Source organism: Neodiprion pinetum, chromosome 5, assembly GCF_021155775.2.
Source record: "Neodiprion pinetum isolate iyNeoPine1 chromosome 5, iyNeoPine1.2, whole genome shotgun sequence".
Taxonomy (NCBI): Eukaryota; Metazoa; Arthropoda; class Insecta; order Hymenoptera; family Diprionidae; genus Neodiprion; species Neodiprion pinetum.
In genome coordinates this window covers 32,483,601-32,504,135 of record NC_060236.1, presented here as the reverse complement: position 1 = coordinate 32,504,135, position 20,535 = coordinate 32,483,601, and the positions used below count along the sequence as shown (strand labels likewise).

At 41.2% G+C, this 20,535-nt stretch overlaps 1 protein-coding gene across 2 annotated transcripts in view; it reads right to left on the bottom strand.

Moving 5' to 3' along the window:
* Positions 1-20,535, bottom strand: part of LOC124218570 (Calcium-independent receptor for alpha-latrotoxin) — a 247,395-nt gene that overhangs the window by 128,124 nt on the left and 98,736 nt on the right. Inside the window, exon 1 of one of the 2 annotated variants that reach the window (XM_046625130.2) lies at positions 10,326-11,742. The exons of the other annotated variant lie outside the window; for it this stretch is intronic. The gene's annotated coding sequence lies outside the window, so the exon portion shown is untranslated. Of the gene's footprint in view, positions 1-10,325; positions 11,743-20,535 lie in introns of those variants that run through there. 2 annotated transcript variants of the gene reach the window in all.

Here is a 20,535-nt window from a genome sequence, read left to right as displayed (position 1 = left end):
CTTTACTATTATTTCTTCGTTCTAGTAGGACGAGATTTTAATATAAGAAGTTTCACACGAGATTCCTCAAAACGATTACACCACACCGTTCCATTTATAATTAATGATGCATTCGAGTCACGCGATTCTCTCTCAGAATACCACTCGCGGCCTGCAAGACTCATTCGCACTTGTTGTTAGTTTTTCATTTATATATAGGTGTACACACGCGTTCTTGTATGTTGTTTAACGTCTTACCTGTTCGCTGTTAATGCGTTTGAATATAATTTGCAAGATGAGAAAAAAATCGAAACAAAAAAAAAAAAAATAATGCGCGAAAGAGAAGAAGAAAATTCTGACATAAACTTTTACGAATAAATTAAAGAAGGAATGTAAAATTCGACTTGCCTACGTTGGCACAGCTTGAGTTCCTCGGTAAGTTTGAATCGCATAATCGGTAATGATGACTATCTAAAGGCGATGACGCGACCCGGAGTCCCGGATCGATTTAAAACGCGTCGCCTGACCGATTTTATGACTCACGTCTGCGATGTGGTTTAAAGTCATGCGTTACACATGACGAGGTCGTGGATGCAACGAACGAGTAACGCGCTTCGAATACTTGACTCAAACACTCTCTATCATCGCGGTCATGCGTGAGTTGCGTAATTGAATCAAATAAATTTACATCAGACGCAATCAGTTCTTCATTCAGTGTCAATTCAACTTTCTCCATCCATTCGGTTTTGACGAATTGCTGTCGTTGATTGTCCGAAAATTAAATTTTACCACCTGGTAATAAGTCAAAGGTTACGGCATTTTCTTTATCATGTTTCAATCTTGTCAGCACTAGTATTTAAGTGGTATAGAAAAATGTAAGGTATACCGTAATCACCCCGATAGTCAAAAGTCGACTTTAAACTGGGTCTCCATTTTTTGAAGTTTAGAGGATCATCTCCAGTCATTTTCAGACGAACACGTAAAATGAAAGGAAATTTGTCCTTTTTAGTAAATCGAGTTCGACGAAACTCGGTACTTGGTGGTTTTCAAGGTCACGCTGATCACGAATTTGATATTGAATTTTCAAGAGAGAAAAAAAAAACATGCGCCTTGGCTTCGAAATTTCATATCTCAGAATTTTTCGAGACATTCTTATTGCAAATCCGACATCCAATTTTCTTTTCTGTCAACTTGGAACCTACGGCGTGAAAATGAGAAGTTCGAGGGCCGGCTTACGGTCAGCCTAAAGCCGCTTGTTTCACAAAATTATTGCTCAGAGGATCTTTTCTCCGACCTACCCTGAATCAGTGTCGTTTAATGAATAATACAACAAGTGTGTACAAGATAAGAGTAAAATTCTAGAACCTGACAAGAATTTCTGCGTATCTGTATGTCACACCCGTATGAGTTGCAAAGGTGTACGACAATGTGGGAAAATCGAAATGGAAGTAGTGAATCACGCGTGAGACTGTGCCGATACCGCGAGGGCTATCAAAGAGCGTCTGACCAACAAACGAGAACGTTTTATGTAAGTATACGTAAGTCGAACGTTAAAAATTTCGTTATCCATCGCCCAGGGACGGTAAATATTTTCTCGACACACATGCGTCAGAAGTAAGGCGAGAGATAAGCGTCTTCCAATCTCGTTCCGTAGGTGGATGCATACAACAACCTATTGACGCCTCAAGAGGAGACTTCTTTTCAAATCCAACAGGCCTTGGATGTCGTCCGAGAAACGGGTGCAGGTATAGCAACGGCCAGCGGACAGTGTCACTTGACAATGACGGACTAACCTGAAGTCAGGTAGAGGTACCCAACCCAAGCGACGATGTCGCTGCCCATGGGCGTGCCTGTCAAGAATCACGTATCCTCGAGTCAGCAGGGAAACACCAACGTCAGTCAGCCCAAGATAACATGTAACAGACTGCAGTCCCCATGCAAAGTTAATTTTTCAACTGGATAGTGAGGAGAATCGGTTACAGGCCTTCCGGAAACTCATTTCAGTCCATACTGTGGTCATGATCACCGTTATGCTCTTTGGACAAGAGAGAAAGAAGCTTGGAAAATTTTGACAGGTAGAAGCAAGGAGGACCATATCCGTGTACAGAAAGTGTCGGTAAAGTGAAGGGAAAATAAAATGGCGCTGCTGGAACCAAAAGTTTCACAAAGCATCAATCAAATTGTTTCCCTTACTGCTTATTAGCGCCATTCCGATGACTCGCTGAACCGTTACATGTATTTCCAGATTTTTACCGGATACTTTTTTGATTTCAAACCCATACGAGATACTTCTCTTAACCTTTACCCTCCATTGGTACAGCATGAGAGACTGACGTCAGCTACGCTGCTACTGTACCCCTTATACGTCGTTAACTGCTGCATGACATCGAGGGTGAAATTTATACGGAACAGAATCGAGGCGGACTGCGCAGTGCACGTATAGGGTATCGAGTTTGGTGGTAAGCGCTGGTAGATAATCGAGCTGGAGAGAATCCCTTGGAAACTCTCTCGCTATCGGTTCCCTGCACTCCACGTTCGAGTCTTATTTGGCCAATTAGGAGGGTGGCCTGTAATTCATACGGCTCTTTCAGCCGTGCAAGGCAGAAATTAGCTCAATGCGGAATATCGCTGTCTGCACCTTCGGGCTAGAATCGATCCCTCGGACTTCCTGAGATCGGATCTGCGGTTTATTGGATATATTCCAACTACGAGCGTGTTGGCGCGAATCGCATTGGGAAAAACAGTCTACCCGGTTCTTCGGTGAAACTGTGATAAGGTAGAAAATAAAAACTCGATTTAGCCACAGCTCGCGATGAACTCCACGGTAGGTTGTTCAAAGACATCACGCGACTTGTTGTGAGAAATAAAAAGTAAGCTCTCAAGGAGAAACTTTTGCTGTTATTTCGCCGGGTTATATCGCGCCAGCTACCGTCACCTTATACTTCGGTTAGAAAAATGTTCCCTAAGTACGTACAACACCGAAGTTGTATTGCGAGTTTTCAAAAGGATCTCGCATCAAGTTCAGGTGTACATTTTATTTCTCGTACGACACAATCGATTCTCTCAACTCCGTATTGTGGGATTGAACCCAAGACGCGGAATTCTGCACCGACTACACCAGGCAAGTGATTCTTACAAGCACGCCGAGAGCCGCTGAGGCAATCAGGGTACCGTGCCACGTTCTGGATGGAACGTCTTTCGCCTCGACATTCGACGCCCTCGAGCTTGAGATTACATTGTATATCGGACGTGCTAGAACGTTGTTACAAGCTCTTCCGACCTCTCCCAAGCTCTTGGGCGTGCCCCGTTCCTCCTACCACCTTTATATATTTAATATCGTACACCCGATGTACACGTGTAAGTCCGTGTAGATAGGAGGGTCCATCGCCCGACCGGCCACGAAACCACATTTGAACCAGAAGGCTCGGAAGTTGCCGTTCATCCTGACCGAGCATAGCTTCACAAGCACCGGTTTCATCGTCCACTTGCCAATGATGTTAACGTCGAAAAGGATTCACGGATCGGATCATGGCTAGCCGTACCTTTTTACCGATCAGGATACCGATGGTGATTCTTATTGAATCATGTCCCACTGGCTGTCACAGCTTAAGATTGAGACGTTAACCATCGTGACTCGATAGTCGTCAACAGTCAAGTGTACATTGCCATTGAACGGAAGAAAACGTTTCAGGATTCTCGGCTGTGGATCTTGGAGCTGTCAACCTTCCTCGAGTGTTGAACTATTGATCTTGCGGCTTGACGGTGAACCGTGAAAATTGAACTATGAACCCCGTGTGTCAGGTACGTCAATGAGTGAGGTATACGGAGAGAAGGTGGATCAGGAAAAATCCTTCATGGGTACAGAGTAATTACGCGGATGTTTCGACCATGCAGTTATAGACATCGTTGGTGCAAGATTCGATGACGGAGGTCGTTATTGGAGTCGAGTGACTGGACGCGTCGTGTGTTCGGTACCTTACGGACTGAATGAGAATTTTCATGCGTCTAAGTATGCGTTTCTGCATGTTTATGCATGACCGATCGACCGTCTATGGACATCGTCCGACCGTGTGCGTCGTTGGATAGGTGTATTAAATAAAATCATATCAAGAGAATTGTATAGAGCAGGTTTAATTGAATGATTGCCTCCCGTTCCTCCCATACACTGTGTATGGAGGTACACCACGTTACCGGAGACTCCTTGCTGTGCATGGGCCGTCTGTCTCATTCGTTCTCATTGTCGGTGTCGACATTACGAGCATCGTTGTGACTTGGTAGGTGTGCTGTGCATGGAACGTGTGTGTAGGCGACGGGTTTACGTGTGTGCACACCTTATATACGACCTCTGTAAGTTATACCTCATACCGAAGCGCGACGGGGCAAATTTAATCAGGATTTTTTGCCTCTGGTGTCGGTGATTTTTTTTTAATTTCTTGATCCTTCTTTCTTGCGTTTCTTGTTTTTTTTTTTTCTTCTTCTGGTTTGTTCATTCCCCTTTTTTAAAGTGCAGATTCTCGCTTATGTGTATTGCTTACGGTGCTCGCTACCTCGGTACAGGTTAAACAAAGGAATAAATCATCATAATTGATCTGCAGTTCAGGAGGCTTCTTAATTCGAAGAGCGAACAGAACGACGAGGAGTGTAAAAAAAAAAAAAAAAAAAAAAAAAAAAAACCCAAGACGTGATTAAAGAACACAGTAACAAACTACCGTCTATCTATACCTCTGTATCTAAATTACTACACAATTGTCGTATACACCAGACCGTACCAGCTGCGCATATTGGAAACGCGATGATGCGTACCGTAAATTAAGAAGAAGGAAAAAACAAATAAACAAATAAATAGATGAAAAAAATCACGAGAAAAAGATAAGCAAGACCAAGAATAAGAAAATAACCGGGAGAATAATTGAATCAGCTGTGTAAACAAATGCTGCAGGCAACAACTCGTCATTCTCTTCGTTTCTTTTATCTCTTTTATTACGAGTGTAGAGAAAATAATTGGAAATACATTCCGTACACGTATAAGAAATAATTGGAAAATGTTCTTCTTATTTTGCGGGATTCTTTAATTCCAGTAATTCACGTATACATTCAATCGATCGATTGTGAGAAAAATCTTTCACAGTACACCGTATTATACATGATACTCGTGCGAATCATGCACGTCGCATATAATGTATCATATGCACATAAATTTACACATGCAAAGTACGCGATGAATTGTTCGATGTTTTTTTCACTCCCACACACGAGCTCCCAGACAGTAGAGACGGATAATATTTTCGATAGCGCGCAATCGCGGCGAGAGACATTGACCAGAGGTCAGGTTCTGTATTTTCCTTTTGTTTTCCACAATATATCAATAAACGCCACTGCGCAATGCACCTCGAGGCATTGATGCAATTGTGTGCAGTTGACGCTGCACTTGTTCCCTGCACCGATACTGGACCCCATTATGTCGATATCCCGTTTCGCGTCCCTTTTGAATCCTCATTGCTGGTCAAATCAAGTGACCGACGAAGGATAAAACACGTATTGGGAAAAGCTCAAGTTAACGGTAACTCAGGTCCGCGTTTATACGAGGGTGAAGCTAGTAGCCAGAATCAGCGGCAAAACGTTCCAATGTTCGTTTCAATAAGGTAGCGAAGACCGGAAATCAAAATATGGAGAAATACCTTGAACCCTGAATATTATTGTAGAATTACGAGGATAAATCTGGATTGTATTTTTATACTTCCAAAACATTGATCACGTTTGGATGCTAACTTTGATTGCTAGCTTCAACTTCGATGCGTTTATTTCGTTTTTGAAAATGATTTGAGTTTCTGATCGTGCAAACTACAGGTTTAATAAAATAAAACTAACTGTATGTGTATAAAGTTTTGATTATTTAATTTAAATTTAAAACTAACACAAACAAATACAAAATGCGAGGAATCTATAATATCGCTGTTTTTTTAAAGAGAAGCTCCGTTTCTTTGATTTCCGTTTACGAACTTTATCTGCTTCATATCTATGGATCATCCAACTTATATAGTCTACCATCATACTGACGTCCCAACGGCCTTGATACCTTCTTTCCATCTCTTTTACATCTTAATGGAAACGTTCACCTTGTTCCTAACTGTAGTCTCCGAGATATTTTAGAAGATAATAAATGTGCGAATTCAATAAGTAAAATTTCAGACTTATATTGACACCCTAAGTTTCTATAGTTGCTTAACATGTCTTGCAAAATATTTTTATAATTAGGATATTTTACGTTGCCTAAAAATTTATAAAGTTCTGAAGGAATGCCAGGCATTTTATTTATTTATTTATTTTTTTGAGCCGTTCATGACATTCTCAAAGTCTGCATCTTCGTACCAACGAAGTAAACATGAATTTACTAGACTACTCCTTTGAAACTGTCTCTATCTATGCATACAAGAATAACAAAAAATCATGATGCGATAGGTAAAAACGGAGTTGATATTCTGAATCAGCGGGCAAAAATCCATTCGGTATCATGTACAAGTATTCAGAAAACTTTTTCATCGCAGACGTGTGTAACCCAATGAATGTTTTCTTTGAGTCATCGCTGTGCAAAGTTCGCAGCTATCAAAAAACCGAGCTGGCTTTTAGTCCTCGTCAATCACGCGCGAGCTTTTCGTCGTCTATTTCCGTCCTGCAGCAAAATCCAGACACTAACAATAAAAGCTCAAATCGCAGGTTACGCACGCTCGTTTCTACCCCCTGCAAGGTAAGCGTCGATTGCGCAACGTCTCTTAATTCGCACTGTTGAAATTTAAAATAGAATGACGCCTTCCACATGTCGACGTCACCGCCAACGACGCGGACTCAATTCTTCACAAGCTTTCCGCCATTCGTGTTCGGTTGCTCGTCTAACTGTGCAAACTCGTTGAACTCAAGGTCATGGCTACTCCTTCACATTTGCCGATCCCCGTTTCGGCGAAACTGCCCATCGGTCGAGTCTTTCAGATTTCCAGGGTGCTTCAAGATCAACGATCATCGTTGGATTCACGGTTGGTTCAGTTTCGTTTCTTCCAACGAACATCGCACAAGATGTACTTGGAAAAGATCCGAAAGCTAATAACAGCACTTACAAGGAGGTCATGGATTCTGCTGAAACTTCTAGGAACGTATGTTTAGCCCAAATTACGGAGTTTCTGATTCTTAATCAATTCACAAATTATACTTCACTATGGTTCCGAAGGGCACTTGAATCTATAAGATCCTGTCATCAAAATTTCAACGAAGAACAACAAAAACTAACGTACAAGACAAAAATGCATAACAGGATCCATTTATCATAACATTTCGCTCATCGAACTGCTGATGTAATCAAAAGAATCCCATGAGATGGAACCACGTGTGATGGGCATCGTACTTTAGGTTGGAAATCGACCGAATCCATAACCCAGATGGAGTCTGATACTCTCGACGTTATCCAAGCTTCGCAATTTTTCAACCATAGCTCGGCAAGCAAGGAAATCCGCAGTCGTTCGGCCGCTCCAAGTGACGAGGAATTTATACACGATGTCGTTTAGCCGCGGATACGGTTTGTAAGATCGTAAGTTTGTACGTGGAACCGGTTGGAAACAGGGTGGCCAATGCTCGTCAACCCTGGCAGGACGGTGCTGGATGGCTCCGCGCCTTTGAACTGGTTCAAAGTTCTCCGATTTACGGACGGTTCTCCTCCTCCGTCTTCTCGCCTACGTCCGCATTCATCGGTTCGTCTGATACACACGCTTATAGCCTCTTTTTCACCGCGATTGCGTACATGCCTTGTACCGATCTGACAATCAGATAACCCGCGGGGATTAGTTTTAATAGGCTTTAGCTCTCGCGGTAAGAAAAAGTCGTTCCCTAGCTTCTTACACGTGCACCAACACACGGACCATCTTTAAACGTAGACACGATATGCAGAAACCCTCCTCCTCGGAAATTAGCCCCAAAAGCTAATAATGGTCTTACGTCACAATGATTACAACAGCTTCGTGTCAATGACTCAATAGATTGTGTGAGGTCAAGTTCAGCAGCAAGCTACAGTTACATATTGGTAACGATATCTTCAGGAATTCCACTAGTTCTGGTTTGAAATCGAACGCAGATTTTCATGAGAATACATCAATGATGTATAAATTGAGGTTCTGGTAATTTGAACCTTGTCCTAAACCATTGGCAAGTCTTATCAGTTTCTTAGAATTCATTCATTGGGTGATTCGGTTTCAAGAATCTGATTCCTCAAATCTTTGAAGTAAAAATCTTTGCAATTTAGATAATTTACAATCGATTCGTGATCTAATAAAAACGAAGTCCATGTACCATCGTAATTATAATTTGTTCACTTCTTCTCTGCATTGAGCATCAGCGATAAATGAGCAAGACAACGAGGTTCAATCGTATATCCAAAACTTCATTGATCGCATCACAGGTATTTCATGGTCTATGAAGAACATCGACGTTTAGAAAGAAACGAACCGAGAAAACTTGACGGGGTTTGAATTCCTGGCACGGTTTACATCAAGGTGGCAACAGGCTTGCAGTTTTCTACCTTCAGTGCACTTTAACAACCCGATCACAAAAATGGTCAAGTATAACTTGTCGCAGGGATTCAGAAGCCTGACCAACGACGATTCTGAATTGAGAAACAGGACGAGATTCGTTCCTCGATGTAAAGTTAAAGCCTAGACTAAGGTGCCTGCATGACTCGAAGGAACATGATATTAATCCGTGCTTGTCCATCGAGTCTTTGGGATTAGTTCCAACACCAAGAAAGGCATAAGATCCGAGATGTTTTCCCGAATAGAATTTGGATTCGTGACCTGGTCCTTGGTTCGCCAATTTAATATCTCACTCTCTATCTCTCTCTCTCTCTCTCTCTCTCTCTCTCTCTCTTTCTTCCTTTCTCGACAAGCATAGCAAAACTTGACACAGTGTCTGACACGCCTCGGACACGATGAAATCCGACACTTTATTTCCAGCGTGTTGCAGGCGGGTGGCTGCAGCGTTTTAAGAGTGTGCGTGAATGAATCGTGCCTTTTATTCGTCTGCGGCAGGTTATATCGGGGTGGTGTAGGTATATGAGACTGGTACGAGATGCACGCATTCGGCTTGTGCCGAAGAACCCGGTCGGTATAAGAATCAAGGAACGAACGAACGAACGAACGAACGAAGGAACGAACGAAGGAACACGGACGGACGAAGGAGGAGGCAGGAGGCCTTGTTCCCCGATGCTTTTGAACACGTGTAGATTCTTCCGCGAGATATATCCTTGTGCCTTATACCCGCGCACCGTAGCACCTCATCCTCGCGGCGACTCCTGCGGCCTGACTGCCTGACTGCCTGCGTATTATACCGGCTACACGAAGACGCTGCTACGGGGCTCCTGCACGTAGCCTTACATCTCACCAAATAAGTTTTCTCTCTCTCTCTCTCTCTCTCTTTTTTTCTTTTTTTTTTTTTTGTTTTTTTTGGCACATTCCTCATCTGGAGATAACCAACAGGAAGAAGACGAAGAGGAAGAAGAAGAAGAAGAAGAAGAAGAAGAAGAAGAAGAAGAAGAAGAAGAAGAAGAAGAAGAAGAAGAAGAAGAAGTTTGTCTCTTGGAGTGGAGATGAAGGCACGTCGCTCTCGTCCTCCTCATGCGCCTCATTATACCTACGCCTAACCCTATTTGCTCACTCTTCACCTGACTCGCTGCCTCTTTTGACGAGGGAAATTTGACACCCGACTATATGTATATATTTCGTTGCATGGGAATCGATGAGGTTTTTTTTTTTTTTTTTTTTCTATTTTACTTCTTTCTTCTCTTAATTTTTTTATTTAAATTTTTATTTTTTATTTTTATTCTCATATCCGATCTACTTTTAATTATCGCCGAAGCGCGTTTCTCGTAGATAAAGAACCTTAAGATTGGGATGCATTTGGTGCGATGTCGCGTTATATGTTTTTCGCTGTAGCAATAACCCATTTCTCACAATCGGCAGGAAAGTGTGTAAGAAAACAGCCTTGTTGCATACATTATACGATAACGGCTTTGTTGCGCTAAACGTTCTCCGCGTTTTATGTTATTTTTTCTTTTTTTGTCACGGTCCAAGACCTCGACCGAAATGTGATATCAATTGAATAAATATTAAGCACTCCTTTTTTTCATATCTCGACTGCTGAAAGGAAACGAACGTTTTGCAATATCGAAACCTACAAAACCTCCGAGTCCGAACCGTTCTTCGAATATCTCTCCAGAAAATTTCAATTCACATCTATTTCCCTTCTGTTTTCATCACAGGAAGTTAAATTAAGCCAGGTTTTGTGATAAGAATAATTTAAAAATAACTCACCTATAGTCGAATTATCGCCGTGGATATTGACGGGGTGTTTAAAAATCCATGTAAATTTTCTGTCTCGTTGTAAAGTCGCATCGAGGATTAAGATTATTGTTGATTCATCACTGCCTCTCTTATCACTCTTCAGATATTTTTATCGCACGAGTAATTAACGCATTTTAAAAGCCCAGCTCAGCACAACAACCTATTAAAAACCTTCACTAATTGTAAAACACGTGCGTTCATATCGGGATGAATACTCACCGAAGAAAATTATCACAATAACTATCGACGAACATCACCACTATTTCTCAAATCCGAACACCTTATATATTTAAAACTATATCTACGACTTTTTGGTTCAACCGTGTCTCCCTGCAATTTTTCCTTTCTCCGAGTTTCGCACGGTATATTATCGGAAGAAAAAAACTCGATTTCCGTCGCTCTTGAACCGCTTGATTTCGTCCGAATTGCAAAAGTTTAATTTCTCTGGACTTGACTGTTCACCGTAGCTTTCAAATGTTGAGAATAAAGTCACGGAATGAGAAAACTGGCAGCAAGGAGAAAAAAATAGAAAAAAAGAATAAATAAACTATTAAATTCCTGAAGCACTTTAACCGCGTGTGTTAATTTATGCGAATCGGTTATACTCGCATAAATTAGAATCGCAGATTTGGATTATTATTGTTATTATTGTTATTGTTATTATTATTAGTTTTGTTCAATTATAAACTATCATCGACAAGCTTATACCACAATTTTAGACGTACACGTGAAATCCTCACTCGTCCTCACTACTTGCACAATTATTATATCGACTGATTATTATAATCATTATTGCTATTATTGATTAATCGTTATAGCAATATAGCACAGTAATTATATATGTAAATATGTGTATATACACATTAGCACATTATTCACGATTGCGGGATTCAGGTGAACGAATCGTCTTGTTATATTACGAACAACGTACACTGTGACGTATTAGTTGAAGCAATTGAACGATCCAGATTTCTCGATTGTTTGATACGCGTATTGTTTTTATCACGCCAACGAAGGGAGCGTAATTAACTTTTCATTCATATTGCCGGATTATAACTTCCGAATGATAATAAATAAAATTCAATGGATATTTAAGATTGAGGTGCGGATAAGGTGAGCACGTCCGTGTTTATGTTTGTGTACGTATATGCGACATGTATCCGCATACATAGGGCATGGGAAACGTGAGGCGGGATTAGATCGAGATAAGACGAGGAAGAGATTGAAGGATAAGGATAAAGACAGAGAGAGAGAGAGAGAGCCAGAGGTGGAGAAGAAATGAAAATAAATATGCTCGGGAGATATATTTTTATCGTCGATTTTAATCGCCCCGCAAATATGTATAAGCCTGTGTCTCTGCCTTGGGCGAGACTCCGAACCGACTGTCGCGCGACGCGGGTCGCCGGGCGGTTTAGTATGTTCGCGGTTCCTCGCGACGCCCCCGACGCTCGCGACGCCGACGCCGAACGAATGCGCGTCGCATAACTTCTTTCTCTACCTGCCCGGAGAGCCGAGCGAGGCGAGGCGAGGCGAGTCTTCGCTCCAACCTTCGCGGGAATCGATTCGCCCGGCGATTTGCTCGCGATTTCAGCCCGGTCGGTAATATCGATCAAAAAAGCTCGCGTGAACTAACTGGGACATTTTTGTTTGCGATTCTAACTTGGCAACTCGAAGGAAATCCCAGCTTCGAGTTCATTGATAGCGAGAAGAAGAATTTCTTTATTTCTGTTCGCAGATTACATTCGTTCGATTTCGACCCGGTCGGTAATATCGTTCAAAAAAGCTAGCGTGAACTAACTGGGACCTTTTTTTTTGTCATTCTAACTTGGCAGCTGGAAGAAAATCCCATGTTGGAGTTCGTTGATAGCGAGAAGAAGAACTTTATTTCTGTTCGCAGAATACATTCGTTCGATTTCGACCCGATCGGTAATATCGTTCAAAAAAGCTCGCGTGACCAATCTAGGAATTTTTTTTTTTTTAATTCTAACTGCAGCGGAAACGAAATTCTATCTTGACGTTCATTGATCACAGTAGGGAGAACGATTCCTTGATTCCTAATAGCAAAGTATACATATGCCATTCGGACAAAAGGTCAGATTTTGGATGAAGAGGCTGATTGGCCAAAAATCTATATCGTTTGTAAATGTCATAACCAAGTTGTCGAATATTTTGCATTTATGAAATTACTATGAAAACATAGAAATAGAGAATGATGGAACTATAAACAAAAGCTTAGATATATATGTACCAATTCATTTAAAATCGTTTACAAATTGCTAAAAATCTAACAGGTTCGTTCGATTTTACTCTATTCTATCAAGAATGATAAATACTTTTTTGTAAATTCAAAACGAGACGAATTGTTTTTTTTTTTACTTTTTGCCAATTCAATATTACTTTTTGTTGATGATATTCAATATCGGTGCAACGTTGTAAAACAAAATATTTAACGATGCCGACTGGATAAATGAAAAAATGCTCAAGTAAATTTGTTCAAAATAGTCTTCCGAATAATATTAGTAATTGTAGAGTGAAATCAGATGTATTTACTACATTTTAACCAATCAAAATCAATTTGAAATAAAGTAATAGTATCATATAAGCTCTCATTTATAGTTACAGTTTTTTATTTGCCGTTATAACAGAAGAACTAAGGAATTAGACAGATCGACATAAGTTCTGTTTTTTTTCTTTGTTACTTTTTATTCCAGTTTCTTGTTATAATGTTGACAATGAATGTATTTACAAAGAATCACTCAATCTTTACTCGAATGATTATTCACCGCGAGAAGAATAATCAAAAGTTTCACTATTTCTCCATACATTGCAATATATATTTCCAAGAAATCGCGATAAGAAAGTTTACCCCAGACTTAACACGTCATGCGTTACTCACTTGATCGATAATTGTTTTCAACGCAATTTGTACGACAATGTTATTCCCCGACTCGAAATATGTCTACCTATAAAAAAAGTATCATTTATAATTTACAAAGCTTGTGAAATTCACTCGTGTATAACAAATTGTACAGAAAAATACAAACCGATGTTTCATGTTTATCCGAAACAACTTTCAACGGATCTCAATCACATTACACGATAACTGCAAAAAAAAAAAAAAAAAACAATCTACCTTCGGTCAAGTACAAAGCGATGCGCGTATTTTTATACGCATGCATATACGTTTTTCCGCTCGTCTAGTCGAGGGTTGCAAGCCAGCCCCTCAAACTTGGTTCTAAATTGATTTTCAATGGTACCGTAATACGTCGAATCAATTTTAGGATCTATCGCAGCCTGCAGGGGTTGCACCGTGTAAATACACGTTTGTATATATACATATGTATGTATATGTATGTACATGTATGTACATATATACGTGTATACGCGAGGCGTGGTCACATGAAAATCAAATTCATGGCAACCAGAGCGCTGGATATTCTGCGCCAGGCCGACGGAGCAGCGTCGTCGTCTTATACTCGAGATGAAATATTATTCCACCCCATTGGAAATTAATATACCGTTTCCGTTGAAATAATCTATTTTTATGGATATTTCGTCCCGCCATAGCTTGTGGTTTTTTTTTTAATCCCTCCTTTCGAACGTTCGTTCTATTCTTATTTTTTCTTTTTTTTTGATTTCCCGTTCGAGTGTTTTTTTTTGTTTATTTATTTAATTTTCATGCATTTCTCATGATTCTAGCTAACTTCAGCAACGTGTATACTATTCGCACGTCTGATGTTGTGCAGTAATTTTCACGCGCCTGCATCGAAGCGCCTATGCAGCGGTGGTGCATCACACCCCTTCGCTGCACAAAGGGAAAAAAGCCCGTGTACTGCAGGTGACGATGAGAAGAGGGTTGAGGAGGGGGAGAGCGATAGGGGGTCTGGGGGTTGAACGAGGGATTTTTCTCTCCTCGGTGCTTTTTTAATCATTCCGCAAAAGCAGCAGCAGCTGGAAAAGCTACGCCCCTTCATTTATGCTCTCCTAACTTCTTTGAATTTTTAACAACTCCCGCACGCCTCATTTCTAGGTCAAGATAAACCTTTGATGCCTTTTCTTCGCTTGTGTTGTGTTTGCTGAATTTTTTTATTTTTTTTTTTGTACTGTTTTTTTTTTTTTTTTTTTTTCAATTTTCATTCCCTCCTTCTTTTTCCAATGAATTTTTGTCCGTACAGAAGAGTTCCGTTTTTATTTTTCGTCTGCTTAATGCCGGTGGTATGGAAAATATTCAAATCACTCCACACGGAGCTGGGGAGATTAAAAGACAAGATGAATCGCTGTTGCCATGCGTGTATATTTTACGTCTTAAAAAGAAGAGAGTGAAAATAAAAAAAAAAAATTGATCACAAGTTTCGACAGCGAATTTTTCGTATGTCAATATGGACTTAAATTCGAAACTGACTATTCAATCGTTTTTTCTTCATTTTGGTTTTTCCAAATTCCTCTCTCTCTCTCTCTCTTCTTATAATTCGAATCCAGATACACGGAAATTAGGTTTAATAAAATACGAACCTTTATTCGTGCAGTGTACATAGGACGTGTTTCTCCGCAATAACCGTAAAATACGATAAGCAGGCCGGTGCGTTGGGAATCCACGTTATGGCGATCGAATTCGAATTGCTTTTATAACAACTCATATAACGAGATGTACACTTGCAGAGGTAATTTCGAATTTTAGATGCATACGCGATGTAGAAAAAAAGAAACAAGAGAAAAAAAAAAATAAAAACTGTCCAAAACGAGCAATTAATTTTTGCTCCTTCCTCGTAAATTCCGCAATTATTTTTCACTCTTCGGAGTTAGAAGAGAAACTCTCTCGTCAACCCATCATTGGCCCTAAGAAGTTTAATTGTATAAACGATGACAAACTTGAATTCAACGAATCGAAATCCGAGCCTAACGATCAACTTTCTAGTATAACCGCGACAAGTCCAGTTAGCTATTAAAAATATGCTTGTTTCTTTCTTTCTCTCTCTCTCTCTCTCTCTCTCCCTCTTCCGAATAGAAGGAAAATAAAACCGCATCAAGTATCCCGCGACATCTAAACCGCGGAAGTTCGATGATCTCACGTATTTCATGGAAATAAATATGCATAAATACAATTCCCATGGTTCATGTATCACCGAATTTAATGGTCAAGGTGTCTCAGCGACTAGATATACATGGTACCTTGTCTAGTAGGCAGGCCGACTAATCCTGGTAGACTCTTTTCGTTCAAGCAAATTGGCACGTCAAGGTACCTCCAATATCTTTCCTTTCGTCTTCGTCCACCCATCTCTCCACTTGTCTCAACGTCTTTCCCTGTAATATCGTCCTCTTCACGCTTTTCTTTAGGCACAACGGTGATTCATCACATCTTTATACCCTACATAATGACACGGAAATTGCAAAAATATTCAAATCAGGTTATCGTAACTCGCGCCGTTGACGGTCCCCAGTCATGTATCATCAAGACTGTTTCTTGGAAAGTCAATTAACCTCGAAGAATCTTCATACAACAGCAACGATTGGCGAGTAATTCAAAGAATTTCGAGGCATTTTGACGATGTTTAGGTACGACATGATGAATACATGAAAATCGAGGTAGTGGAGAATGCCTACACACACAAACACACGCACACAGACAACGAGGGGACGAGGAAGGCTTGTACCTGTATAACATGTACCTACAACAGGCGGGAAACTCGTAACAAAACGGCGGCTAATATTTGCGGCATCGATCGAGGAGCGACGCCGAGCGCCGGGACGCCGCGCCGAGTTCAAATTGAATTACTCCGTCACGCTCACTCCCGCATTGCCGGGAGCCCTGCTATGCCGCTCTGTGTACCTCTGCCTCACCTCACTCACCCCTTCGAACTCGCCAACCTCCCCCTCCTCATCCTCTTCCACCTCCGCCTCCTTCACCTCCACCACCTCCTCCTCATCTTCCCACCTTCGCACGATAGGAGTAGAGCAGAGGTACACGCGCTATACGTGGAGCGGATTGTTTCCGGGAAGATTTTCCTCGAAACTATTTCCTACGGCTTCCAATCACCAGCTAGGTCTATAATACTGTCATCGGGCCAACCACCGATCAGACTTTTCGGCGAAATATCCTTGGAAACCACACTGAGAAAAATTTCATTTGTTACGGTAACTAGAAAAATTCGATAAAACAGGCGTCGTTAAAAAAACTGTTTGAATATTGTTGGAATTACGAAAAACGAGGTACGCGTAACCATTTTTCCCCTGTTGTCGATCTTTTTTTTGGTAATTGAAACGCAAAATCAATTTGTGAGGTTTACTCTACTTTTTTAGTTAAATAAGGCTTTAACGTCAATTTATCGTTGCACGAGCATTAAATTTTTGCAACAGTTACGAGAAAATATAGCAACAGTGATCGTAATGAGAAAGAGTAGTAACGGATACTAGACTTTCTGGTAACAGCTAGAAAACTGATTTTCATTTTCTGCCTAGAACTATATTTTTCGATTGTGGTAAAAAATGAAAATAGTTAAGGACTGAGCGGTAACCGGAACTAAAAATTTCTCTCAGTGCATGATACAGGTATTTCCAACTAGTCTTTACACTTTTCATACAATGATCAGAATTCCCTTAGTTTCGTAGGGGGCTTTCTTTGGGGGTATTTTTTTAACCGTTGCTTCTAAACGCAGTTCTGCCTCAGCTCCAAAAATTGCCCATTCTGTATCCATGTTTATTTCACTGTCAGTCCAACGAATTAAACATAGTTGAGTTCAGGTGTTGACTGTGCATAAGATTCTCTATTCAATTCACGTCACATGTCACTGGAAGTATTGTAAAGTTCGCATGGAATCCTGAGGGTACGTCGTTAAAAGTCACTCATTGAAGTAGCTCGATCTGATGTGAAGTCACTTGAAGTCAAGCATTTAAGGGATTTCGGTTTAAATCATTCGAAGATAAGGTTTTCTAAAGTTAAGCAAGTTCGTGCAAAAGGCACGTAAAGTTTTCCAGTCACACCGGTAATTGTCAATGTTTGGTTCCAGCGAAGAATGGTCCACCTCTGGGGCTAACCTTCGAATTCAAATGAGAATTTTCTCCTTCCGGATGCTGTGAGAGCCGTTGAAGCTATTCATACTGAGGAGAAATTTTCTCATATATGCGCGGTTAACAATGGGCTCGACAATAAGCGCACGAGGGGCTAAAGGCTAGACGAAGTTTATGGGCTGGGGAACCTTTGCCTCTGAATTTCATTGCGAAGGCAGACTTCAGCATCCAACTTATCTCGCACCTCTAACTAGTCTTGCCCATTGTGTACGCAGTCACTCAAATCTCGTCTCTACGGCTTGCGAACATTTCGCTGCTTCTTGGAAGCCACCATTTAACCCTGAATTTCAGAGACCAGTTACTTTTCAATGGAATATCTAGACGTACATACTTAAGGTTAGGAAAAATCAGGGCAGGTTGACGATCTCTGTAAAAGGTTTCCATTTTAAAGATCATCCCATCAAACTCCTGATTTTATCATTGCTATTATTTCACCTGCAACTTAACATCTGTATAATTATGTGTATACATTATATGTACATATCTATAATGTTCATATAATATGAAACTAAACTAGTTTCTAGATTAATTAGACTAATTATTATTCACGCTCGGTTGCTCGCGCTGCGTTCTCGTAAACAAGCGTGCAGCTCTGAACTGAACGGAGATCAGCTCAACTCGAGTCAACTTAACTCAGTTGAGCTCGTCTCCGGGTGTATAAGGTATCGTTGTCAAAGATTAACGCTCCGTTGAGCAGAAACATCTTCCGGACATTGTGAAGCTTAAAAAATACACGTTTCTCAGAATCAAGGGGGAGATTGTCATCTGGCTTTGAGCTCAGACATCAAAACACCGGGCTTCCACCGTTCAATTGTGATTTTCCAGCCCCTAAGCATCAGCGGTGTCAATCAAAAGTACGAAAGTTTGCTAACAGGTTGATTAAATTCGACGAGAAGTATTTATGGCGGGAAAAAAAGGCGCGTGATTTGAATCAGTGACTCGAATCCTGCGCGTGGATGTAAAATCTCGAGCGGTGCGAGGTGTTCACCTCGTTTTAAATCTCAATCTCGCTGGCAACCGGACAAATTGGACGATATAACGGAGAGTTGGTTCAACTAATGAGTCGCGAGCGGCATAATCGCGGCGTTCCAAGGGAAAGGATGTACAAGGAATGAGCTGCGGGAGCGACTGGAATCAGGGATCAGGAACAAACGACGATCCACTTGTGGTTAGAGGGGCGGGACCTCGGGAGTATCAAAGACAGCCCAGTGGTCGGATTCGAGAGATGAAGAAGAGAGAGGAGACGAGAAGAGACTGAGAATCCGAGAAGGAGGAGGAGGAGGAGGAGAGGGAGGTGAAGGGAGGTACATTCCACGGGTTAGAGATTTATTTGCCGAATAAATGTTGAGGAGGTATTTTTAATGGCTGACAATAGTGGTCTGATAGTGATCTCAGAAACGTATTGTCGTTCGCCGTCGTATATAATCCCGCAGGCATCGACGCAGCGAGCAAACGAAACGAATCTTACCCTCCTCCTCCTCCTTCCCTCTTTCTCTCGCACCATGTGTCCCTCCAGCTCTTCCTCATTTCCTCCTTCTCTCCACACTCCTCATCTTCTTCATCTTCCTTTGCAGTCTCACCTGCTGAGGCCTTTCAGCCCTCGCCCCTTTTGTGCATCGATACATTGTCATTACGGTTAGGTATCATTATCATTACCGCTGTCATATATATTCTTGGTTCTGTTATTGTCGTTGTGTTCTCCGCTCATTGTGCGGAGTAATTCAATAGTTTTGTGTCCACTTTAGTGGCTATTAATGGGTGTACACCGTCTCTCACACACACCTCGAACCGTTGCAGGAGCGGCACGTAGTCAAGGTGGACGTATAGCTGCACAATAGCTACCATGCCTGACGATAAGAACTATACGATCGATAATGGACGACCTATTGACACTAACGGCAGTCTCCTCTCCCGTCGAATTACCTACATGAGAAGTATAAACTGATCGTGATTACCTTCCTATCTGCCTTGATATACCCTGGTCGTACCTTCGGTTCACTTCCCATTTGGGATTCGGGGTTAATGGACTCGGGCCAGAAACTGCTAGACCTTCGTCGATAATTCTTCATCCTCAAGCCCCCACGGATGGAACGAACAAATTTTGAAATTCGACATGATGTAATCCTTAATCGGAAGATCAAGGTTTCCTTTTGGAGTAGAAGCTAAAAACGACGATGAAAAAAATCATACTCTGTCACACTGGGAAACATATTTTATGGATGGAGCCTCGGGGTGTATTATTCTTCCGCAGCTACTGCTGCCTACACATTGCAGACTCTTTCTCGCAGCGGTCTGTTCGATTGATCGATCTATCGTTTTTATTTCATCCTGCAGTCTTCATCGCTTAAATCCCTCACGGCGAATATCTCATCTCAAATATACGCGGTTGTAAATTTCTTTTAGCTTCACCGTGTGTCGTTTCTTTGACGGATTTGAAACTCGCGGGTAAGAACCGAGTCTAAGGTGGAAGACGCGGAAACGGAAGTGGATCGTTGGGATTCTTTTGATCTGAATCGCTGACGTATTGTCGCATTGATTTCAACCGTACACCCATCCGTGTATCTAGCTCATGTATACAAGGTATGTGTACCTCATACCCACTCATTTCAAAAGGCACTGATAAAGAGCCAAAGCGGACAACCGCATCAGTTACCAACGTCTTTTATTCGTTCCTTCCTATTATACAAGACTCCATATGTGCTATCGGTATAATCGCGTGTCAAGAACCGCGTGAGAATCGAACCAAACTTTTGATAAATATAACGATTTTGGAACAAAATCCTCCAAACTATTCATCAGTTTTAAATAACCGAAACTATACGGTATTAGTTCCTCAGCATCTGTAATACCAGGTCTCCCAAAAATCTCGCTAGGAACTCTTGAAACAAGAAACGAGCCTCTTTGGTTCAGTCTGAGGGACACTTTTTTGCAGACAACTATATTGGTTCAGGTACATCAAAAATAATATGGGAAACCAGTCATCAGTGTGTAATTCTTGATCACGTCTTTATAATGCTGAATGACGGTTTTAGCGTTTTGACGAATCTTGAAGAAGAGTGTCGACTCATATGAAACACAAGAGCCAATAGTAAGTGACAGATGCACTAAATGCAAA